At 44.1% G+C, this 26,066-nt stretch overlaps 1 long non-coding RNA gene across 1 annotated transcript; it reads left to right on the plus strand.

Annotated features, from left to right (window-relative positions):
- Positions 1–1,114: 1,114 nt before the first annotated feature.
- On the plus strand, positions 1,115–2,400 carry LOC123134751 (uncharacterized). Its single transcript, XR_006465721.1, has 2 exons — positions 1,115–1,334; positions 2,016–2,400. It is a non-coding gene; the product is annotated as an uncharacterized lncRNA (long non-coding RNA).
- The last annotated feature ends 23,666 nt before the right edge of the window (positions 2,401–26,066 follow it).

The following is a 26,066-nucleotide window of genomic DNA, read 5'->3' on the forward strand; positions in this document are numbered from 1 at the left end:
AGCATCGGATGACTAGTGATTCTAATCAAACGCGAACTCTATAAGAACCATAAGAGTCGCGCCATTTATTGTACAAAACAATACAGTTTACTCTATAACTTGTATTTTCGAATTTCTTGAATATTGTACGTTTTACTTTATAGCTTGAACAAAAGTTCATTGAATTTGAAAAATAAGTTCATCAAATTTGAAAAAAGTTCATCAATTTGGAAAAAGTTCATGGATTTTGAAAAGAGTTCATCCTGTTTATGAAAAAAAGTTCACCGCATTTGAGAAAAGGTTCACAAAATTTGAAAAAAAGTTCATCGGATTTGAGAAAACTTCATCAAATTCAGAAGAAGTCCATTGATTTTGAAATTAGCTCATCAGATTTCAAAAAAAGTTCATCAATTTTTGAAAACAGTTCATTAAATCTGAAAAAAAAGTTCATCAAATTTTGAAAAAAGTCCATCAAATTTGAAAAAAGTTCATAGAATTTTTAAAAAAAGTTCACCAATTTTGAAAACAGTTCATCAGATTCAATAAAAGTTCAGCGGATTTGAATAAAAGTTCATCAAATTTGGAAAAAAATTACAAATCTGAAAAAAGTTCATCGATTTGAAAAAAAAGTTCATCGAAGTCGGAAGAAGAAAAAGGAAAAAACAGAAAAAGGAAAACAGAAAACGAAAAAGGAAAAAAGGAAAACAGAAAAACGTAAAAGAAATTAAAAGTTCATTCTAAACAAAAAAAGTGTGTTGGCCTGCTGGTTGCACCTGCGGTACTACGTACGCGAGGTCCCTGGTTCGAATCACAGCTAACACTGGTCTTTTTGCTGAATAAAAACAGAGAAGAAGAAAAACTATTGGGCCGGCCCATCGAGCGAGCGCTGCAGGCGCCGGTTGGCAAGCGGGCGCATATGCGCCAAATAGGAAATCCCGAACAAAGCGGACGTACAGTAGCTCCCCCGAGAGCGCGTTTGACATGGGCCTCGGGCCAAACAAGGACTCCCGGTTCGGCCACGATAGGAACGATCTTTGTGTCCTACCTAAAACCGAGAGCCTGTTTGGCGACGCAGCCAACTCGAATTGCTCTCGGCCCATTATAATAGCGCCTCCTGTCCGTTTGCTTTCCCGCGAAGCCCCTCTCCCTCACCGCGTACATCGTCGCCGAGTTCCGATCCTCCCGTACATCTCGAGAAAGGCGAATCAACTCCCCGTCAGCGTGCCCATGTCGTTGCCGAGTTCGGATCTCCCCTTGGAATTAGACCTAGAGAAAGGCGCTGCCTGGCCGGCGGCGACAAAGGAGGAGGGCTGGCCGTGATGAACCTTCGCGCGTTCAAGTATATCATCGCGCTGGTGAGTCTTTTGCTCTTGTCCCCACTTCTCTCGCTTCTAGATGATCTACCCTGCATCAGTTTCAATTTCATTCTGACAGTTATGCAACCATGCCATTAGTATTTGTTGCTAGTCGTACCTCGTACGTAGGCAGGTCAATTTGTCGGGCATAATTATGCATTGATGCATCCTACTTTCTAATGCTAGTAAATTACTCTTACGATTGTGTTGGTGTAAGCTCAAACTTCCCGGTGAGCTAATAATGGTCAGAGTGGATTGGTGAGAAGCCCACTCATTGCCACCCCAAAGGAGAGAAACGAAGCATATGTTTTGGCCATGACAAGATCTTTGTGCCCTACCAAAGTACTGAGAAGGATCGAATCTTTGTGCTTGATACATGCAACTGTTTTTGACAACAATCTCACAGCTAGTATCAAGAGCCTATATAACAAGAGAATCCCAATAGATTCACCTTAAGTATCTGTCTGCTGATTTTGGCCGTTCTGATTTGCTAATGCTCGGTGCTTTAGTGGCGTGTTAACCTTTTCACTGTACTAATCAGGAATATGTTGTGACCTCTGGCTCCTGCTTGCCATGCCCTTCATTGCTGAATTCCATACAATTTATCTCTCCTGAATTTTTCTCTTGTGCTCAGAAACTAACGATCTATTATCCTGCCTGCTGCTTGTCTCTCCTTTGTAGGATGTGATCATAGCGCTGTATTTGCTGTTTTAACTTGGCCTGATCGGATGGGCTACGAAGGTTTCCAACAACCCGCGGGATGCATGGCCGGTTACTATTATCGCATCGCTAGTCTGGATGTTGTTACTCGCCGTGTATCTTCCGCTTAAGAAGCGTGCGCTAGGAAGCGATGATGGTGATCTTAGTACCAAATTACTGGCATCTAAGAAATAAGCCAATGAGTGAGTTTTGTGAATAAGGAGCAACGTTTATAGTTAATATTTGGAGTACAGTGCCCTGGTCGTGGTACTAAACTGGTGGTTACATGGTGTCTGCGTTTAATCTAGTGCTGCTTTTGTACAACCTCCTGATAGATGGAGCAGCTTCAAGATTTGTGTGGATTTCATTTTGAGTTATTGTATGGAGTGTGTAACTTAAACCTCTGAGGCCTATGATTGTACATTGTTTATTTCTTGACCCATGCGTTTTTAGTAGTAGAACCGCTATCAAGATGAGTAAATTTGACTTGGTAAAAAAGGAGAGGGGGCCGGGCATACAAGGGATATCATTGGATGGGTGCCGCCCGCCCGGCCGGATGTCCGTGGACATTTGAGGGCGTCCGTAAAGAACGTCGTTGAACAAACCCTTAGTCATGGCTCGTTTTTCAACTAATGAGATTGTGAAGTTGACAAGTAAGCATGAGTATCTACACAACATAGAGACAAACGAAAAAGTGTGTGCGTGATAGATATACACATCATCCATCATGATATGTATATACACATGAGAGTTAACACAAGATATGCAATGCTTAAATATATTTGATGCACGATCTAAGAATACGCTGTCCATTATGCAATGATAATTGTTATGCTCAACACAACGGGGATGTAAAGTGTAGCAAGTGTATGAAATATGGGAATCATGCAGCACATAAAATGAGTCCAAATCCCCTTATCATTTACTCCCTCCGTAATGAAATATAAGAGGGAGGGAGTATGAGGAAACCCAGTTTCCTCATGAAAAAAAATCAGAACATTATTAAGAAAGACAATGAGAAGACAAATTGCTCATCATGCTCGAAGCAACAAAAGGAGAAATTGGATAATATTCTAAACATGGCATGTCCAAAGCATGAATGTTAGTGCAATCGAATCTATGGAAAGAGAATTTGTTCTTCATGTTCGATGCATCAGACAAGATAAGCAAATTGTCCACATTCTATCAAGGTGGTCATGACAGTGCATATGAAGTGGGTTTCTACAACGATGAAAAGGTAACATTGCAATATTACTACAATATATGTAAATATTACTAAGAAATTGCCATCTATGTCATATTTACATATAAATTTGAATTTAACGTGGACGACAAAGATTTCAAAGAGGCGACATGAGAAATCTCATTTCTTCGAGCAATTCCCACTAGAGTTCGACATAAATAGAGCCTCTACATAGATATATAGTCTCAGTTTCCTCAAATCCATAATAGAAATTCGACAATTACTAGAGTTCGACATACATAGGGCCTCTAAATGAATATATATAGCTCAATGATCTCAAAGAGGTATACAAAAAAGTGCTAGGAGATACTGCATATACAATGGATGCTAACTCCTGTCAGTAGCAAGCTCTGAGCTAGGAGAGCATGACGGTCCATGTGAAGGCATGCACGAACTTCAGCCAAGCACGCCTTACCTTCATTTCCTCCACGACCAATGAAGTGCCCACGATGAGGAGATACCTTCCCTCCACGACCAATAAAGTGCCCACGACGAGGAGATAGGAGATGGCGAGTATGATGAACACAAGCCAGACCCGGTGTCACGCCCAATATGCGATCCTATCCTAAAGGAACTCGAAGGTCCCACCAAGGATAGAAGCGCATATTGGAGACGCTTTTGCAAGGTGGATATCATTACAACGTACTATTACATAATAGTTGGGGATACATACAAGAGGCATACAATGTCACATGAATACAATAACCTCATACATAAGAGCAACATCCATCTACGGATGAAACACAAATAGAAACTCCAACGACATCCACCCTGCTAGCCCAGGCTGCCGACCTGAAGCCTATCCCCTGAACGAAGAAGAAGCGGAAGAAGAACTCCAAAATAAGAAAGCATCGCTCTCACGTCATGATCATCACATTACCTGTACCACCAACTGTTATTGTAGTAATCTGTGAGCCACGAGGACTCAGCAATCCCATTACCATGGGTATCAAGACTAGCAAAGCTTAATGGGTAAGGAATGGATAGTGGTGAGGTTGCAGCAGCGACTAAGCATGATATGGTGGCTAACTTATGAATACAAGAATAAGATGAGAAGCTACGCAAACAGTCGCAAACTAGTAATGATCAAGAAGTGATCCTGAAACTACTTACGTCCAAACATAACCCAAACCGTGTTCACTTCCCGGAATCCTCCGAGAAGAGACCATCATGGCTACACACGCGGTTGATGCATTTTAGTTAAGCCAAGTGTCAAGTTCTCTACAACCGGATATTAACAAATTCCCATCTGCCACATAACTGTGAGCACGGCTCTTGAAAGTTTATACCCTGTAGGGGTGTCCCAACTTAGCCCATTATAAGCTCTCACGACCAACGGAGGATATTCCTTCTCCCAGGAAGACCCAATCAGTCGTGGAATCCCAATTACAAGACATTTCGGCAATGGTAAAACAAGACCAGCAAGACCGCCCGGATGTGCCGACAAATCCTGATAGGAGCTGCACATATCTCGTTCTCAGGACACAATGGATGAGACAAGCTACGAGTAAAACCAGCCCTCAAGTTTCCCCGAGGTGGCCCCGCAGGCTGCTCGGTTCGGACCAACACTTAGAGAAGTACTGGCCCAGGGGGGGGGGGGGGAGGGGTTTAAAATAAAGATGATCCTTGGGTTAATTACTCCCAAGGGAAAGGTTATAGGTTGTTAGGCAAATGTAAAACCAAGGTTGGGCCTTGTCGGAGGAGTTTTATTCAAAGCAAACTATCAAGGGGTTCCCATAAACCCAGTCGCGTAAGGAACGCAAAATCAAGGAACATAACACCGGTATGACGAAAACTAAGGCGACAAGAGTGGAACAAAACACCAGGCATAAGGCCGAGCCTTTCACCCTTTACCTAGATGCATTAATTAAAATAAGAGATATTGTGATATCCCGACATAATCATGTTCCAACCTGGAGCAATCTTCAACTTCACGTGCAACTAACAACGCTATAAGAGGGGTTGAGCAAAATCGGTAACATAGCCAAACAACGGTTCGCTATAAAGGGTGAAAAGGTTAGAGGCTGACATGGCAATTTGGTAGGCTTGATAAACAAGTGACAGGTAGCGCAACATAGCGATAGAACGAAGCAACGAGCATAGCAATGATAGTAGTGAAATCCAGGGTAACGGTCATCTTGCCTGAAATCCTACTAGGAAGAAGAACGAGTCTATGAATAAGACGAACGGACGAAGATGAACCAAGCGTAGTCGAACGAATCCTCGCGGTCGCAACGAAACAAGAACTATCGAGAAGAAGCACAACCGCAAAGAAGCAAACAACATGGTAAACACACAACACATAAACATGACATGATGCACAACCAAGCATGATGCATGACAAAGGCTATATGATGCTACTCATGTCAAGAGATGATGCAAATAAGAACAACACTTCAAAGCAAGTTTAAATGAGGCCGGAAACAACTTATAACAAATCCGGTAAGCCCTCATATGCAAATTTCGAAATTGGTCCAGATCTGAATAAACCTTATGTTGAAGTTATTAAACAGCAAGTTAAGATGCACCAAGATGATCTACACGAATTCTAGTCAAGTTACATGTAAAGTTCATTTAGTTCGGAGCTACGGCCTAGAAGATATGAGCAAAACAAGTCAAACATGGCATTGATGAATAATGCATTCAAACATCAAGCAAACACTCTCAAACAAGGATTCAACATGACATGATGAAAATACATGCAATTCTAAGCAAGTTTCATATAGAGTATGCTCAAAACGGAGCAACAGTGCAACACATACACTCCAAACTAGTTTAAAGGACAAACTGACCAAAATAGCAAGTAGGCACTTTGCAATCATCAAAACAACATGCTACAGGAATCATATGAGCACAAACTTGACATGCACTTCATGTATAGATAACATACTTCCAATATCATTAAGGTTCAGGTTCATAGGCATCAAGATTAAACCAATAGGATTAATGCAAAAAGCAACTTTATAACACAGGAGCATATGCATGAGCAGAGTTAATATGATGGCATGTTGGGGGCATGAAACAAAGATGCTACAACAAATATACCTAGCAACCAAGGGCATGGCATCAAAGTACACATAACAAAGAGAAAATAACATCATGGCATCATATACATAAGGCTCACGGATTAGTGGGAACCAACAAGACAAGTTTGAATGTTGAAACAATTTCAGCAAGTGTAAAACAACAACATTAGCATGGCATGTTTGCAAGCATGAAACAGAGGTCATATGACATCCAAAATTATCAAACTTGGCATCTGGACAAAGCACTCATAGCATACTTCAAAACATGTAATTGGAGCATCTCCAGAATAGGCATAGGTCAATCAATAACAAGCTCACAACAAGGCATCGTGAAGTTAACAGAAATCTGGAACAACATGTAGGCATCTTAATGTTAATGAAAACATATTCTACATGACATATATAGGACATCAAAAGGCATGGCATGATATAGCATAACATAGAAAACAAAACATGTCAAATAAGAATCTCCAGAATATGCATGGATTAATTGGTAGCATCAAGCAAACATAGCAACATGATATGACAGAAACAGACTTGACAGAACATTAACAGCAAGTAGCCCACTTCATGAGCATTGATGCACTCACTAAAGGGTATATCAAAATACATAGATTGCACCACTGTAAATATGGCATAAATATGATCCTAAAACATGTAGACATGTTGCTCAAAGGAAAATCACACAAAAAGATATAAAAAAAACAAATAGGCAAGTTACATCAGTTTTTAGCAGTTAAGAACAACATGCACTTTTGCAATAGAGATTAAGAAATCAAGATGCATCCTAACATGAATGCAAAGCACACCAACATGTATAGCATGAAGAGCAGAACATGTGCATATCAATATCATCATCATAGGATTAACAGGGACAAAGTGACACCACTCACAAGATGCATACATGATGTTAACAATCAGCAGATTCCAACAGTTTATATCACTTAGCAGTTTTGCAACGAAGATTAAGACATCAATATGAACAGGAACATGCATGCAAACTAGTCCATCATGAAGAGCACTCTGAGATGAATGAACATTTTGACATATTATGCACGCAAGACGGAGCAACACACACAAAGTTATGACATGGCAAAGTGCACACATATCATGAAAACTCAGGGACGGGCGAAATCGACCTCGCGATAAGTTGGACGAGGAGATCCTGGGACGAAGCGGTGCGGGTCGAGGCGCGGCGTTTGGATCGTCGCCTTGGTGGATCTGGTCCCAATCGGGGGCGGAGGAGCTCCGGCGAACTCCGGCGAGCGGAGGAGGTCGAAGTCGATGAGGGAAGGACGGGACCGGGCGCGGGGTGTCGGTGTCAAAACCGGCGGATCTCGAGTAGGGGGTCCCGAACTGTGCGTCTAAGGCTAATGGTAACAGGAGGCGAGGGGCATGATGTTTACCCAGGTTCGGGCCCTCTCGATGGAGGTAATACCCTACTTCCTGCTTGATTGATCTTGATGATATGCGTATTACAAGAGTTGATCTACCACGAGATCGTAGAGGCTAAACCCTAGAAGCTAGCCTATGATTATGATTGTTGTCGTCTTACGGACTAAACCCTCCGGCTTATATAGACACCGGAGGGGGATAGGGTTACACAGAGTCAGTTACAGAAGGAGATCTACATATCCGAATTGCCAAGCTTGCCTTCCACGCAAAGGAGAGTCCCATCTGGACACGGGACGAAGTCTTCAATCTTGTATCTTCATAGTCCAACAGTCCGACCAAAGTATATAGTCCGGCTGTCCGAGGACCCCTTAATCCAGGACTCCCTCAGTAGCCCCTGAATCAGGCTTCAATGACGATGAGTCTGGTGCGCAGATTGTCTTCGGCATTGCAAGGCGGGTTCCTTGTTCGAATACTCCATAGAAGATTTTGAACACAAGGATCGTGTCCGGCTCTGCAAAACAAATTCCACATACCACCATAGAGAGCACAATATTCCACAAATCTAATCTGTTGACAACCTTTCCTAGCGTGACATATGCAACGGCCCGATCATTACGAACCGTTTTTCCCAGCCTGCCACTGCACGTGTTGTGAGGTGGTTTTATTGGCACGTCTTGTCAAAGTAGAGATCGTGTTCCCCTTATCACGGGATTCTCATCAATACAGGTGTGGGTAACCCAACCACACTTGTTAATATGACTCCTCGATTTTAGGCAAGTTCCAAACGGCCACGCGGGCGACGCTTGATATTCGTCCTCTTTATAAAGGGGCCAAGGCCTGTCCTTTTCTTCCCACGCTCGATCCTTCCCTTCCCCCACCTCGAGTTCTAACACCCAAGGCTCAAGCTAAGCGCTTTGGACCTTTAACCATGTCCGGATCCAACCTTCAAGGTCGATGGATGGCCTCCTCTATCACAGAGGAGGACATAAGAAGCTTAGGGAGGCCAGGTATTTCACCGCCGAAATCCCGCACAGGCTGCCTGCTCAAGGGCAGGTCATCCCTACTCCCGAACCCAACGAGAGTGTCGTTTTTATTTCCCACTTCCTCCGAGGGCTAGGTTTTAGTCTTGATCCCTTTGTGAGAGGGCTCATGTTCTATTACGGGCTAGATTTCCATGATCTAGCTCCGGATTCCATCCTTCACATCTCGTCTTTTATCGTCGTGTGTGAAGCCTTCCTCTGCATCACCCCCCACTTTGGCCTATGGCTCAAGGCCTTCAATGTGAGGCCGAAGATGATTGACGGGTGTCACGCGGAGTGCGGAGGCGCTATAATAAGCAAAAGCACCGACGCCCCATGGCCAAAGGGTTCCTTCATGGAGGTTTCCGACTTATGGCAACGGGAGTGGTTTTACATCACAGCTCCCCGAGGTACAAAGCGAGCGGCTGCTCCAGCATTCCGCTTGGGCCCTCCGCCTCAACTGGCGTCATGGGTCAACAAGGGGCTGGACTGGGGGCTAGTTAACGATGTGCTAACACTGCAAAGCCGCATCCGAGACCTCCTTAAGAGGGATGTCAGTCTTGTCAAGGTAATGCAAGTAATGCTGGTTCATCGGGTCCTGCCATGCCAATGTCGATCTCTCCGTATGTGGGAGTTCAACCCGGAAGGACCGTGAACTATTCAACAATTCTTCAGCGTGACGCTCAAAGAGATGTATGGATTGTTCTTTGGATCACGAATAAAGTGTCCGGACACCACCGAGGATGCGGGTCTCAACTACAACCATCCGGATACCCAAGTAAGTAATTCCGCTACCGAACATGCCGCCCTTTATGTTTGTTACAACATCATTCTGAAAAATTGCTCTCTGCCAGGACTGGATAAGAAAGGCGGTGAGGATCAGGTGTTCGGCCCCCCTTCCCGAAGGCTCGCCGGATCCTTTATTAACCAGGATGCTTGAGCGCGCACCGTATTAGGTGCCATCAGGAGAAGATGAGGGGAGGAATAGAGAAGCCACAGGCGGGCTTCATACTTTACACATCCAAATCGGGGGAGTAAGTGCCTCAACGAAGGAGGATAATCGGGGAGGTGAATCTAAAATCCCCTCTCCTAACGGGAAGAAAAGGGACTCCTCTGAAGACTTGGAAACAGAGGTTTCCAAACGAGGGAAGAAACCCTCGCTTGGGAGCCCTGCCCCAGAGGGCGTCCTTACCGCACAGCACCCGCAAGGGGGACAACCCTCAACCGAGCTGTAAGTAAAAAAAGTACTTCGGTAAATATATCCTGTTTTATCTCTAAGAATAATAAACGAGACATATATCTTGCAATCCGGCTCGTAGCCCTTCTCCACAGAGTTCGTCTTCGGGGATCTTCTTCCAGAGATGATGGAGAGCGAAACGCCTCCCCCTGCCTCCCCGCCACATGGGGCGAACGACCCCGAGGTGTCGTCATGGAGGATTTCTCCTGATCCGCCAAGGCCAAAAGTTAACACTCCGGCTGCCCAAAGTCCGGAGTATTCGGCTCCCAAGGAGGGCAACAGAAAGAGTCCGGGATTGTCCGACACACGACCAGACGCACTAATGGGTCTTCTGGAGCGAGCGGCTATCTCAGAGGCGCATCGTACCTTAATGGGTATGGTGGTTGAGAGGATTTCATCCACCAAAAGCGGTTTGAATGAAGCTTTTACGAGCCTGCTAAGAGGCTTTGAGGTACGCAAAATAATATATGTATTTTTGACGGCACCGCACACGCTAGGTGTGCTCTATATAGCCTCTGAGACTCTGGTTGCCATCCAGAGGTGGCAAACAGAGGATCATAGTCCTAGGTAATGATCGTGCTGCTTCCATGTGCAGGCGGCTGGGGGTCCGGCGGCTGACCGGACTGCTGATTTTGCCGAACTGAAGTGACAACTTGACATGGCAGATGCTGACATCGCGCTTGTGAACAAGTGGCTTGACGAGGCACAGGGTATGTATTTTTGGCTTATCAGCAAATATTAAGAGGAGCATGATGCTAGTATCTATAATATGCTGTGACTGCAGATGGAGCTGCCGCCGTGGAGACCCTTCGGGCGGAACTTGCCCAAGCCAAGGAACAAGCCAGAATAAGTGATGCGGCCTCCCTGAAGGCGGTTGAAGAGTTAAGAGCCGAACAGCCTGCTCATCGCCAGAGCGAAGAAAAAATAGCCAAGATGGCTGTTGAGCTGAAAGATGGCGCCGGCAGCTATGAGCTCCTTGAAAAGGAAAGCCAAGCGAAAGCGGCTGACCTAAAGAAGGCCTTGGAGGCAGCCAAGGAAACTCGCTCTGAAATTAGAGGGATAAGGGAGGAGCTTTGTGAAGCCGGAGATATCACCGCTGGGAGGCCCTTTTTGTTGCGGATGAAGTTCAGAGATCCGAAGTATGCCCCTCTGGATCAGTTATGGAGTGCTGCAGACGCGTATGCGGACTTGGCAAAGAGTGCTGCTGATGCGACTGAGTTTTACAAAGATGAGATGGATCATGAGGTAGAAAGGTTGTTCTGGTCGTAGTTCAGTGCCCCGACGCGTCCGCTGCCGTTGAATGAAAAGATGGCCGCATGGGCTGAGCTCCATAGGTTGTCCGGGCTTGCTATGAGGTCTGTCGTGGATCATCTTTGGCCGAAGGGACCAAGGCCGGACAATTATTTTGGTTTGGTGCAACAATTCCTTGGTACTGTGTTGCATATTGACGCTGTGAAGAGGTCGGCATGCATAGAGGGCGCGCGGATGGCTCTTGCCCGTGTTAAAACATATTGGGAAGGGACGGAGGCCACCGTTGTTGCGACCCGGGGTCCGACGGGAGGCCAGGACCCGGCCGCACACTATTTGAAGAAGTCCTGGAGGGCGCCCGTTTAATAGAGGCTCAGTGCTCGAAGAGTGCCATGTTCGAGTGACATGTATTGTAAAAACAATGCTATTTTGATTATAAAGGCTATGCTTATACTTTTTCCCGAAAGTATTGTAGTGCCTCCCGCGCGACCGTTTATGTATGTGTATAACCTGAAAGTTTGCAGTGGTTGGCTTCAGCCCCCACACATATATTGTGAGGGTGTTCGAAAAAGCGCGTAATCACACTTGATCCAACGTCTTGGTCCATTAAGGAGGTGATAGCGCGGCGAACCAGGCAATCGGACTATATAACTTTAACACTTTCACTTAGCCATAGGAGTTTGACGGTGGGGCTACTATATAGCCCCTGGTACTTCCTCGTTCATCCGAATATGGTGCGCGTTCGTACATGATCGGGAAACAGGTCCTTCATTAATGCGGAGGAATCACAAAGATTCCACTGAGTCATCGAGTGGTTGACCAGTCTCGCACTATATCATGACAGTCAGTTTTTGGCTTTCTCTACTGAGGTGCTCATCCAGATGAACCAGGGCACAATCACAGTAGTTCTCCCGGTGCCACCTTAGCCGATAGAGTGGAACGTAAGGTAGCAAAACACGGGAGCCGGGCAAACCCAACATTTGACCAAAGACATGATTCGGAGCTAATGCATATAAGGCCAAACTCGCGACGCCGAACACTCCCTAAGGGATTTGGACTTTGCAACATATACTGGGCTGAGTAACGCCCTCGATAATGAGACCTGAGTTTCCAGGTACATGCATTAGTCTGGCGTGACGAAATGCCAATAACACCAGTATCCCTCCCGGTTGTGTTAAGTGTCCGGAAGGGAAGAAGCAACAAGAGACATTAAAAAAGGTTTACGCAGGGTCTTAATCTAAAAAGAAACCTTTGAGCGGGGCCCTGCTGCACGTCCGCGCCTTTATCTCCGTTGTGCCGTATCCTGGAAGGCTAGCACGATGATCATCTGAAAAAAAAGGAAAAAGCCAGGTGAAAGACTTCATTCGAGGAATTGGTTATTCTGAACCGATCATGAAGATGCAATCTATTATTGTATTAGTAGGGTCAAGCCGAACTATGGGCTCTTTTACATGCGTGCAGCCCCTAGCGCCACCTATGGGGGTATATCCATCGTCCCAAGCTCAGGTTTATCTGGGCTATTACAACAGGTGGTGCGCCGGACTCATCTAACCGTGTCCGTGGTCTTGATGACCGATCATTTATTCTGGTTGGAGATGCCGTTCAGTGTTCGGCTACTAGAGCCGCCACATATTCTTCCGCACGTAAAGAACGCTTTTTATTTCCGCTAACTGTGATGACGCCATGTGGACCGGGCATCTTAAGTTTGAGATAAACGTAGTGCGGTACTGCATTAAAACGAGCGAAGGCCGTTCTTCGAAGTAGTGCGTGATAGCCGCTTCAGAATGAAGCAATGTCAAAGATTAATTCTTCGCTTCTGAAGTTGTGGGGAGAACCGAATACAACCTCTAGTACTAGAGAGACCGTGCATCGGGCCTTGATGCCTGGTATTACTCCTTTAAAGGTAGTATTGCTTTGGCTGATTCTTGACGGGTCTATCCCCATTTTGTGGACAGTGTCCTGGTATATCAGATTAAGACTACTGCCGCCGTCCATAAGGACTCGGGTGAGATGGTATCCATCAATTATTGGGTCGAGCACCAAGGCAGCCTGATAGAGGCAAAGGTGTCCCGATGTTTCGATGAGAGGGTGGCTATCATTTTCTGTGCGAGTCGACCTTGACGATCCGACTATGAACGTGCGAGACGTCACGCCTTAGCAATCGCTAAACCAACTTCTGAGGGGTTATTGACCATGCCGGAGCACGATCAACCTGACCACGAGGGTCTGTTGCCTGCGAGCAAACAAAGAACAAGCAAGAAATTGAGATTGCAATCTGGATATTGCGAATATAAGATGAAAGCTTTATTGATGAAGGTGGGGTTCTGTGACGTCTTTGTCTGGTCGTTGAACACAAATGAAGTACGTGAAGTTGCAGCTATGGAGAACTTTAATCTAAACAAAACCCAAAGTCTAAACGGTGCCCTAAGGGCTGTAAATATGGAGGAGGGGGGGGGGATTTCGTGGCCCTTGGTGGAGGGGTCCGAAACCAACCCTATCTCTTGTTTCCCCACACATACGGACTCTAAAAATAGCCTATACTTATGTATTTTGAAATTACATGGGCCCGGCCCAATAAAAAGGTGACGCAACACCTAGAATAGCCTCTGGACGAAATTTATGAAGTCGCATCTTGTATATTTCGTCCAAGGCTTCATGCACTCGTTATGGTGGCTTCAAAGTCCTGAAATCATCACTTGTAACTCCGTTCTTGTTCCCCTTGCGCATGCCATCATCTGCATGCTTGTTCTTGCTCCAATGTTCATCCTTCTCCAAGCTAGTCCCTTCATTTGTAAGCAAAACAAATGTATCCAATTTAGGCAGCATCATATTCTTATGAACATTAAAATCATTACCAAGAAACGAAAGTACCTGGTAATTTAATTGGCGTGCGCGAGCTCTAGTAATTGGTCCAGTATGTATAGCAGCAGGGGCTGTGGGTGTAACAATGGTATTGATGTCCTCATCATCCTCCCCTTCTTGAAATGAAGTTGTCCTCGACGGAAGTTCATCTTCCTCACCCAAATAAGGCTTCAAATCTGCAATGTTAAAAGTGGGACTAACCCCAAAATCTGCAGGCAGCTCAAGTTTATATGCATTATCATTTATTTTCTCTAACACCTTAAAGGGACCACCAGGACGTGGCATTAGCTTTGATTTGCACAAATCAGGAAATCTATCCTTACGCAAATGTAACCAAACAAGATCTCCAGGTGCAAACACAACATGTTTTCTACCCTTATCTCCAACAAGTTTATATTTAGCATTCATATGCTCAATGTTTTCCTTAGTTAACTCATGCATTTTTAAAATCAATTCAACCTGTTGTTTAGCATCAAAATTAACCTTCTCCGAAGATGGAAGAGGCAACAAATCAATAGGTGCATGAGGTAGGAAACCATAAACAACTTCAAAAGGCACATCTTAGTAGTAGAATGCAATGAACGATTATAAGCAAATTCAATATGAGGCAAGCATTCCCCCCACATTTTCTTATTATTCTTCAAAACAACCCTAAGCATAGTAGACAATGTTCTATTGACTACTTCAGTTTGGCCATCAGTTTGGGGGTGACAAGTAGTACTAAAAAGTAGCTTAGTCCCCAACTTAGCCCATAAACATCTCCAAAAGCGGCTAAGAAATTTAGTATCACGATATGAAACAATAGTATTTGGCACACCACGCAAGCGAATAATTTCATGAAAGAACAAATCAGCAACATTAACAACATCATCGCTTTTATGACATGGTATAAAGTGTGCCATTTTTGAGAATCTATCCACGACAACAAATATGCTATCCCTCCCCTTCTTTGTTCGAGGTAAACCTAAAACAAAGCCCATAGATATATCCTCCCAAAGAACACTAGGTACAGGCAAAGGCATATATAAACCATGAGGATTGAGTCGTGACTTAGCTTTTTGACATGTAGTGCAGCGAGCAATAAAACGCTCAACATCCCGTCTCATCTTTGGCCAAAAGAAATGTGTAGCAAGTACGTCCTCCGTCTTCTTCACAGCAAAGTGTCCCATTAATCCTCCTCCACGCGCCTCCTGCAACAACAAAAGACGAATAGAGCTAGCTGGAATGCATAGCTTGTTAGCACGGAACACAAATCCATCATTAACGACGAACTTGTTCCATGTCCTCCCTTCTTTACAATTCTGCAATAAATCTTTAAAATCAGCATCATGCACATATTGATCTTTGATGGTCTCCAAACCAAATATTTTGAAGTCAAGTTGTGAAAGCATAGTATAACGACGAGATAATGCATCAACAATAACATTTTCTTTACCCTTCTTGTGTTTAATGACATATGGGAAAGTCTCAATGAATTCAACCCATTTAGCATGTCCACGATTCAGTTTTGTTGACTTTTAGTGTGTTTCAAAGATTCATGATCAGAATGTATAACAAATTCTTTGGGCCATAAATAATGTTACCATGTTTCTAAAGTCCGAACAAGAGCATATAATTCTTTATCATAAGTAGAATAGTTCAGACTAGGCCCACTCAATTTTTCGGAAATGTATGCAACAGGTTTGCCATCTTGTAATAACACACCTCCTAATCCAATTCCACTAGCATCACATTCAAGCTCAAAATTCTTATTAAAATCAGGAAGTTGGAGTAAAGGAGCATGTGTCAACTTATCTTTCAATACCATGAAGGCTTTTTCCTGTGCGGTACCCCAAACAAAAGACACATCTTTCTTTGTAAGCTCATTGAGAGGTGCAGCAATGGTGCTGAAATCTCTCACAAAACGCCTATAAAATCCAGCGAGGCCAAGAAAACTCCTCACTTGTGTGACCGTTTTGGGATGCGGCCAACTCTCAATACCGTCAATCTTGGCTTTATCAACTTCAGTTCCCTGTGGAGTAACAACATAGCCAAGAAAAGATACTTGGTCGGTGCATAATGTGCACTTCCCAAGGTTACCAAACAAACGTGCATCATGTAGAGCAATAGAAACATCACGTAAATGTTCCAAATGTTCCTCCAAAGATCTGCTATAAATCAGTATATCATCAAAATAGACTACCACAAATCGTCCAATGAAAGCACATAAAAGTTTGTTCATTAATCTCATGAAAGTACTAGGTGCATTAGTTAGCCCAAAAGGCACGACTAACCACTCATATAATCCAAACTTAGTTTTAAATGCTGTTTTCCATTCATCCCCAATTTCATACGAATTTGATGGTATCCACTACGCAAATCAACTTTGGAGAATATTGTAGAGCCACTCAATTCATCAAGCATATCATCTAGCCTAGGAATAGGATGATGATAACAAATAGTAATATTATTAATGCCTCTACAATCAACACACATACGCGATGTACCATCCTTTTTCGGCACTAGAATAATAGGAACATCACAAGGACTAAGGGATTCACGTATATAACCTTTGTCGAGAAGCTCCTGTACTTGACGCATAATCTCCTTCGTCTCCTCTGGATTGGTACGGTATGGCGCACGGCTGGGCAGTGAAGCATCAGGAATTAAGTCAATCTGATTCTCAATCCCTCAAATAGGTGGTAATCCCGGTGGCACGTCTTGTGGAAAGACTTCAGCAAACTCCTGCAAAATGTTAGTGATAGCAGGAGGCAAAGAGGAAGGCACGTCCTCGAATAAAAATAATGCCTCTTTGCACACAAAAGCATAGCAAACAGATTTGCTGAAATCTAGCTCATCAATATCAGATTTGGTGGCAAATAAACATGCACTTTTCAATTTAATTCCCGAATCAACACTAGAAGGTTTATTATTAGGCTTCATTTGTTGCTCAAATTCTTTTGCCACAATATGATTTTCACTCTTATTTTTCTCCTATTTTGCTTTATTAGCTCTATTAATATCATCTTTCAAAATGGAATCAGGAGACATAGGAAGCAAAGTAATATGTTTATCCTTATGAACAAGAGTATACTGATTGTTTCTACCATGGTGTACAGAATTTTTATCAAATTGCCATGGTCTACCAAGTAACAAGGAACATGCTTGCATAGGTACCACATCACAATCAACATAATTAGCATATGTAGAGATACTAAAATGCGCACGAATAGTACGTATTACCTTAACCTTGCCGCTGTTGTTGAACCATTGGATGTAGTAAGGACGTGGATGTGGTCTTGTGGTGAGAGATAGCTTCTCCACCATCTCCATGCTAGCCAAGTTGTTGCAGCTCCCTCCGTCTATGATGACGCACACAGAACGTTCCTTCACAACTCCCTTTGTATGGAACAAATTATGCCTCTGATTTTTCTCAGCTTGTGTGACCTGCACACTCAAAACACGTTGAGCAACTAAACATTCATACCTGTCAGCGTCTTCAGGAGCCATGTATTGTGTCTCATGATCAGAATCATCTCCACCATGTTCTTCACGTGTAATAAAAGCCAAAGTCTCCTCATCATAGTCACTAGCGGACTCATACCCACCATCCTCAGTAGCATCACACCTGAGATTTGCATTCTCTCGCATAATGACCTCTTCCCTTACAACGCCGACAAATAATATCACTTGTGTGCCCAGTTGATGCCATGGAAGAAGAAGAGCTCTGTGCAGGCCCGACAGGTGCACTCTTGGCAGATAGTGGTGGTTGTGCCCGCTTTCTTGTATCACGGATGGAGGTGGCACCTGATGGAGGTGCTGGTGCAGTGGAAGTAGAAGATGCACGCGGTGTCCATGATGAAAGTCGACCTGCAGAAAAGTTAGTTCGCGCCAATGCTTGTCGATCCTGCACTTCACGTTCAGCTTTACAAGCAAGATGAAATAAACGAGAGATATTAGTATACTCCTTATACTCTAGAATGGTCTGAATCTCTCTATTTAATCCACCCATAAAACGTGCAAGCATAGCTACATTCTCCTCAACAATACCACATCTAATCATGCCAGTTTGTTATTCCTGATAATATTCTTCTACAAATTTTTTCCTTGTCTTAAATGCTGCAATTGTTGAAGCAATTCATGTTGATAATACGGTGGAACCCAATGAGTAGGCATAGCAGTTTTCAAAGTAGCCCAAGTAGCTGGAATAGGATATAATCTACAATGTTCAGACCACCATACACATGCAAAGCTAGTGAAAGCACAAACTACAGCAGCAACCCATCTCTCCTCGGGATATTGTAAACATGTAAAATGTTGTTCAGTTTCTAACTCCAAGTAAGATATATGTCAGGAATGTATCGACCCTCAAACGGTGGAATATTCAATTTCAGTTTAGGAACATGGTCATGATCTCGTACCTGAGGTGGTGGTGCAGGACTACCGTTGCGAATAAATACCTGAGGTTGACCTGCTGGTGGTGGTGCTGGTGGCTGCACGTAGTTTTGATTTTGATCAACCTCATCCTCGTAATAGTGCTCCACCTCTACAGTAGCAGCAGGAGCTACAGAAGCACCAACAAAAGTAGCAGCGGCACCAGAATTTTGTCCTGGCTCAATAGGAACACGCTGTGCTCGCCCTACTGTATCGCGGCGTAGAACTGGTTGTGGGAGATGTTTGAGTAATTCATCGAACTTGGCATCCAACTTGGTGTCAATTGTCTTCTCAATGTCATCCATCTTCTCCAATGCCTTTCCAAAGCTGGCCATCACGTCTTCCACCTGTTGACCCAACATTTGATGAAACTTATCATGAAGCTCCTTGTTCGTCCCAGTCAATCTTGTCGGCTTGTGGTCCTGCCATAATTAGCAGCAATAACATCAGACAAGAATATGATCCTACAGACTACTGGAAAATGGTGGTGGTGGGGTGTCACAAATCCGTCAAGCGAATCTCAAATTCTTACCAGTTCTTACCCAGCAGCAGGTGGTGATCGGCAACCGTTGTAGTCAAAACTCTCAAAGCTTGGATAGAGCGATTACCAGGGAGAGTCAAACGCACAACGTAGATGTATGTGGAGCTGGGAATGCTTATAATATGGTAGCAAAAAAGGTCAGCAATAATCAATTCAGAGATGCAAAGTTGAATAAACGCTCAACGACGGTACTGTGCTGGTCCTAAACTAGACTGTGCTAGAGACGCGAGCCTATGACACTAACAAAATCACGACGCTGCACGAAAACAAGGGAGAAGCACGCTCTGAATTTTTTTCGCTCTTTTTTTTGGCGAAAATCACTATAATGGTGAGTGTCTCAAAACTCTTCCCAAGTCAAGATAACAGGACAGACACGAAATTTTTTCGACCAATTTTTTTTCGACTGCCCGGACCCAAAAACTGGAAACGGGTCAAAAAAAAAACTTTCTATAACGGCGACTGTCTCAATACGCTTGGAAACACCTAAAAATAGGATAGCCAGTTTTTTTTGTCAAGTGCGTTTTTGGAAAATTTTGGGCCTAAACGGAGGGTGGTTTCTGGACCTTTTTTTTGGAAACCAACCTCTTCTATGGATGGAAAAAGATTGCTGGAATCCGAAACCTACTCAGACAAGGAAACACAAATCTGGAAATATAAAGATCTCAAAAGTAAACCTAATATGAGATGGACTCGGAGTGGTGGTGATATATGGATACAGATCGGTAGTGGTATATGGAGTTGGATTAGTGGTGGTATATGGACTCGGAGCGGTGGCGGATAAACGGTGATGGTAGATGGTAGGGGCGATGTATCTGGTGTGGTGGTAGTATATGGCAGCGGATGGTGGATCTGGTGTGGTAGTGGTATATGACTTTGGATATTTATAGTGCGGCGGCGGCGTGAAAACCCGTGAATAGAACTCGAAACTCTAAAAGACTAGACGCTAAGACCAACAACTAGACACGACGATGCAACCACAAATTCAACAAAGCAAAATACTGAAAAGACTATGCAATGGCTCAGACTAGTTCGGATAGGATGAACTAACCCTAATTTTTTGTGTGGCTTTTTCGTGGACTATAGGTATGAACAACAGACTAGATCTAAACTACGAAAAACTGTAAAATCTCACCGAGCAACCTGGAAATCTGATACCACTTGATAGAGGCAAAGGTGTCCCCGATGTTTCGACGAAATGGTGGCTATCATTTTCTGTGGGAGTCGACCTTGACGATCTGACTATGAACGTGCGAGACGTCGCGCCTTAGCAATCGCTAAACCAACTTCCGAGGGGTTATTGACCACGCCGGAGCACGATCAACTTGACCACGAGGGTCTATTTCCTGCGAGCAAACGAAGAACAAGCAAGAAACTAAGATTGCAATATGGATATTGCGAATATAAGATGAAAGCTTTATTGATGAAGGTGGGGTTCTGTGACGTCTTTGTCTGGTCGTTGAACACAAACAAAGTACGCGAAGTTGCAGCTATGGCGAACTTTAATCTAAACAAAACCCAGAGTCTAAACGGTGCCCTAAGGGCTGTATATATGGAGGAAGAGGGGGGGGGGGATTTCGTGGCCCTTGGTGGAGGGGTCCGAAACCAACCCTATCTCCTTTTCCCCCACACATACAGAGTCTAAAAATAGCCTATACTTATGTATTTGGAAATTACATTGGCCTGGCCCAATAAAAAGGTGACGCAACACCTAGAATAGCCTCTGGACGAAATTTATGAAGTGGCATCTTGTATATTTCATCCAAGGCTTCATGCACTCGTTATGGTGGCTTCAAAGTCCTGAAATCATCACTTGTAACTCCATTCTTGTTCCCCTTGCACATGCCATCATCTCCATGCTTGTTCTTGCTCCAATGTTCATCCTTCTCCAAGCTAGGGCCTTCATTTGTAAGCAAAACAAATGTATCCAATTTAGGCAACATCATATTCTCATGAACATTAAAATCATTACCAAGAAACGAAAGTACCTGGTAATTTAATTGGCGTGCGCGAGATCTAGTAATTGGTCCAGTATGTATAGCAACCGGGGCTGTGGGTGTAACAATGGTATTGATGTCCTCATCACAGCTGACCCTCTGTGCCGGATACTAGTCGGATGATCCCTGCGATCGAAAGTGATCGGGCAGGCTGACCAAGGATTGAACTTGGGGGCGATGGGCTCTACAGCGTATACATCTCAGAGTGCACGTTTGCGCCTTCTCTTTGTTTTGTGAGTTGCGTAAATCATATTCACTGTTTTGACTTCTGGTGGGAATTTTTTCTGTCCCCCAGTGTTCGGCTAGCGAGGCTCATCCTCGTCTTCACTTGGCGTCTCCCTCCCTTTGTGTTTGGCGTTTAGCTTGCCGACAGCTTGAAAACCCAGCATTCTCTGTGGGTGTGATTTGCAGGTTTTTCAGGGGTGCCATGAATCTGACATAATCTGTCTAGAATCTTATTTAGGCTGGACGGTCCATCTTTGCTGCCTTAAATGGCTTTTTCCGTTGACCAGGTCGAGAGCCCCTGAATACGGCGTTGACCACCGTGTTATCTGGGTTGTCTTCATTGTTTCAACGGTTGTTTTTATTGCGTTGCGGCTTCCCATTTCCATCCCTGACTTCGGATGTGCCTGGATCGCTGGTGCCGCTACGGGCTAATCAACTGTCCTTGCCCGTGCAAAAGCAGGTCATAAGGCTTGTTAGGGATGCCATTGTGCTCGGCTTTTCCTGGCCGAGGTGTCTGGCAAGCCATTCGTCCCGAACACTGTGCTTGAAAGCCGCTAAGGCTTCGACATCCGGGCAGTCGATGATTTAATTTTTCTTAGTTAGAAATCTGTTCCAAAGCTTTCGGGCTGACTCTACGGGTTGTTGGATTATGTGACTTAAATCGTCTACATCCAGAGGTCGGACACAGGTCCCTTGAAAATTGGCCCTGAAAGCATCCTCAAGCTCTTCCCAACTTCCAATTAAGGTTTCGGGGAGGCTTTTCAACCAGTGCCAGGCTGGTCCTTTCAACTTGAGGGGCAGGTATTTTATGGCGTGGAGATCATCTCCGTGAGCCATGTGGATGTGAAGGATAAAGTCCTCAATCCAGACCCCATGTCCAGTCGTTCCGTCGCATGCCTCTATATTCACGGGTTTAAATCCTTCTAAAATTTCATGATCCATCACCTCATCGGTGAAGCACAGGGGGTGCGTGACACCCCTGTATTTGGATGTGTCATGGCATGCTGTCAACGGTTGTTGTGTTCGGTGTTGATTCCGAGCTGATATTCGATCAGTATGATCGTTTTGGTGGCTGTCGTGGAATTAACACGTCAGATGTCCTTAGTGTCAGGACTTAGTCGCGAGGCCAATGCATCTATGTGGTAGCTTGAGAGGGGTTGATCGGGACGAGAGACGCAACATGCAGACAAGGATTTAGACAGCTTCGGGCCCCGGGAAACATCATCCGGAATAGCCCTACATGCTGTTTGAGGCTAGGTCTCATTATGCTCATGAGGGAGTCGCCGTAAGCCGACTCTCCTTCTTCTGTCTAGCCCTAGATACTGTTTCTTGTTGCTTGCCCCTCTTTGGGGAGCCCTGCCCCTCCTTATATAAGTTAGAGGGGCGGGTTACATGTGGAGTCCTAGTAGGACTAGGACTAGTCTATCTTTTCTTACAAGTTGATTACAAGTCCGGGTCTTGCTTCCTTGTAAAGGAAATATTCGTCACCCCTTTCCTCTTAAGCCGGCCCACCTTTATATGAACCGGCATACTGGGCCTTGGGCCTTGTCGTCCGTCTGAAGCACCCGCCAGGTCACCCATGAGTCTTCAAGCTTGTGAGTCATCATACCAGTGAGCCGCCGGACACGTGAGTCGCCAATCCTCTGGCGGTTACCAATGAAACATCAAGTCCGGCCGGGTCATATATCCGGCCGGGTCATACCGTGGGGTATATCCTCGACATTAGCCCCCAGTTTAATCTGGATTTATCCATGTTAAACTAACCCTGCAAAATAACTCAAGAACAATTTGACAGGTTGTGCTCCGGGTTAGATATTTGTAAGCCGGCACCTGATCATCTTTAAATCCTTGTCATTTCCTTCTTCATATATGCCCATGAACTCATAGCAAATCTCTTTTAGTAGATATGTTCAAATTTTGCCAATGCAAAAAATCCAGGCACTTCTTCTAAAAAATCTGGGTCAATAGGCCAGCTTCATACTCAATTTGCTGATGTTGGTTTCTCACAGAAAAATATTGTGAAGAATAATCCACTTGAGTCGGTTTCCGAAGCGCCGGCTTAAAAAATATAGGCCTTGAAATACTCATCTGATTTTCAACCGGCTTAAAGATGTAGATCTTGCCGAGTTATAATTTCCAAAATCTCCGGGTTATAAAAGACTGATGATGTCGAGTCATAATTGTTGTTGACACCGGTTTATGTAATTGATCCTCCTAATTTGCTCAAAACTAATAATTTGAAGATTTTTCTCCCTTATATCCATATTACCTGTACCCCCCAAGTCTTGAGCAGAACACAGTGATGGTTTAAGACTTGCTCCAATAAATGTTGCAACCTTGAAGAAATCCGGTTCATTCATCCTGCTCATGAAAACTTCAACCGGTGTAGCCCACAAGGGCCGGGTCATTATGCAATAATGAGTAGGGACTTTGTAGTTATAACCATGTAAATTTGAACAACAATGTGTAGCCCCCAAGGGCCGGCTTAGTAAGATAATACTGAGCTGGGACTTTGCATATAATTGATAATAACATCATATGATGTAATCTCCACCGTGGGGTTTGAACCCACGTCCATAAGGTTAAGAGCCTTGCGCTCTACCAACTGAGTAGTGGATCTTTCAATGTAATCGACTGAGGCTTGTGTACCTTGAATTTTTTACAGGAGCAATTGGTAGCCCCCAAGGGCCGGCTCATTTAAAATGTGATGAGTCGGGTCTTTCAATAAGTTGAGCAAAAAATGACTTTGCATTAGCCCCCAAGTGCCATGGTGCATGCTGGCAGTGACATGGGACTTGCATATTTGATATAATCCCAATCTGAATAATATAGCCCCCAAGTGCCGGGTCGTCAGCCTGCAGCGACTCGGGACTATTCCTTCCATTGTAGAATAAATCATATCCATTGATAAAAATAATAGCCGTTGCGCTAAAGCGACTTTGAAAACCTCAATCATAGCACTGGTTATTGATAATCACAATAGAAATCCAGCCCTTTTGGCTATTCGAGATTTGAATAATATAATCCGGTATGAAAACCTCATTCATCAATGCCATCATGAAAATCCAGCTAGTTTGGCTATTAAAGGTTTGAATACCTCATCGGTTGACAAGGAAATCCGGAGTTTAAAGAGTTGGCGGCTCTTGGCCGATGGCGATGTAATACGCCTCCATTGTAAGACAGAATTTTTATAACCCTGCGGCTTATAGCCTTTGAGAAAAATCCAGAATGGATCATCATTTTGAAGCATGAACTTTGGTAATGAGCTTGAACTTAATCATTTATATGTCATATTTCTGCAAATCCTGCAAAGAGTTTAAACAACACATGCCCTGGCGACTTAACGTCAAAAACCAGGGCGGGTAACCACCCAAATGTAGTCTTATCCTACACACAAGTAGATCACAAGATCCCTATGATCCTTTGAATGATACCGCCGGCTTATGTGACCCGAAAAGTGAAGTTGATAACTCAACTCTGTAAGCACCGACACATATGATATTTGTGACAACTCAAATACTTGTGATTGTATAAAAATAGATAAATTTTTTGAGGCTTCAGATTCGAATACGATCAGTAAACCATTCCAAAGGGGTTAAGCTAAGATTCGAATACGATCATATAGCCCCCAATGGCGTTGGCGATGCCGATCAAGTGGGTATCGACATCTATGTTCTCTTTGGTTCGAATACAACCTATGTTTGAACAGGAAGCCCCCAAGTGACCTTAAAAGTTGTTTAACAACGCTGATTCGGATACGATCCACGTCGATTCCCAAAGGGGTTGAGCTATGATTCAGATACGATCAAGAAGCCCCGAAGTAGGTTCAGCAGTTTGCTAATCAAAAGGGTATCGACAGCTATGTTCTCTTTGGTTCGAATACAACCTATGTTTGAACAGGAAGCCCCCAAGTGACCTTAAAAGTTGTTTAACGACGCTGATTCGGATACGATCCATGTCGATTCCCAAAGGGGTTGAGCTATGATTCGGATACGATCAAGAAGCCCCCAAGTAGGTTCAGCAGTTTGCTAATCAAAAGGGTATCGACAGCTATGTTCTCTTTGGTTTGAATACGACGTATGTTTGAACAGGAAGCCCCCAAGTGATCGTATAGATTTTGGCATTGCGCCGATCAAGAGGGTACTGATAGCTATGCCCGATGAGCAGGAAGCCCCCAAGTGACCATAATAAGATAAGCCGTAAGGCATGATACCTACGTTTGAACCGCGCATCATGGCAGCAAGTTCTTTTTAATCTTTCTGAAAACTCGAACTTGCGAGAGATTAATTCTTTTTGAACCGGAATTTTAAACCGGATTCGAAAGCTTCAAAACTTTGAGAGAGATAAATTTACCTTGAGCTGGATTTGAACCGGATTTGGGAGCTTCAAAACCTTGCGGTAAATAAATTTCCCTTGAACTGGTTTTTAAACCAGATATTAAGAGTGCCAGTGCTTTGTGGGAGAGAGATGTCTCTTGAACCAGATTTTAAACCGGAGTCCTTCTTTTTAAGCCGGAAATTTTCTGATGGCCTTTAAATTTTTCACCAATATAGCGGTAGCCTCTGAAACCGGATTACCTTCCCTCCAATGATCCGGAGTTCTTGAATCCATTGAAACCGGCTAATTTTGCCGAGCTATACCATTGTAGCCCTCGAGTCTCAAGATGACTCGAGGAGTTGGCTTGAGATTCTCCATATTTGACCATAGCAGAAGGTATACATCATTGGCGTTGATAGCGCGATGTGAATCCACAGAAGGTTGAGGTGACTGCGGCGGGTTATAAATGATCTCGTATGAGCCGTGTCAGCAACGCGGCCAATGGTTCCTTCC

Source organism: Triticum aestivum, chromosome 6B, assembly GCF_018294505.1.
Source record: "Triticum aestivum cultivar Chinese Spring chromosome 6B, IWGSC CS RefSeq v2.1, whole genome shotgun sequence".
NCBI lineage: Eukaryota > Viridiplantae > Streptophyta > Magnoliopsida > Poales > Poaceae > Triticum > Triticum aestivum.